This window comes from Theobroma umbraticum, unplaced genomic scaffold, assembly GCF_002168275.2.
Source record: "Theobroma umbraticum cultivar Fairchild unplaced genomic scaffold, ASM216827v3 scaffold_55.0, whole genome shotgun sequence".
NCBI lineage: Eukaryota > Viridiplantae > Streptophyta > Magnoliopsida > Malvales > Malvaceae > Theobroma > Theobroma umbraticum.
In genome coordinates, this window is record NW_018397270.1 from 318,421 (window position 1) to 319,113 (window position 693).

The window sequence follows — 693 nt, forward strand, 5'->3', positions numbered from 1 at the left end:
ACCAAATCAACACACAAATCAATCATATTGATTATTACTAAGAATCAAGTATGCAAATTACATGAAAAACATCAAACAATGGCTCTGATACCACTATTGGGATTCGACCTCATGCTCAAAGATGAAAGTAATCAATAAATTAAAATATAACGCAATGGAAAAATAAAATAATATTTAATCAGAAAAATAGTCAAATCCTACAGGATCAATGTTTATATTTTTCATGTAACTTTCAAATAAATTATAAACACTAATAGGTTTAAGAGTTATATATCTCGCTCTAGATATCGAAATCAAGAGTCAATTAATTCCAAAAATATTTGCTTTTTCACCTTTAGGATTTGTCAAATCTTCAACCACTCAATTGTTTGGCTTCTAACAGTAATCCACACAATGATTGAATAAGACCTTCTCAAAGGTAGGATTTTGCTTGTGTTAGCAAGTTTATTTTTAAAACAAAAGGACCAAAATTCTTACTGAATCTTAATTTTGCCAGACAAAGAAAACTATTTTTCTTTTCTTATTTTATGAAATGGCTGAAAATTGGTTTGATGTGAAATTAAAGTATGTCATTTCCCGTACAAGATGACTTGGTGTCTCAAGTCTAAGGACTAGTTGCACGACTATCAGATGAGAACATTTTCCATTGACACTTGAGTGAAATACCAAATAGAGTTCTCATAGCAGGTCATG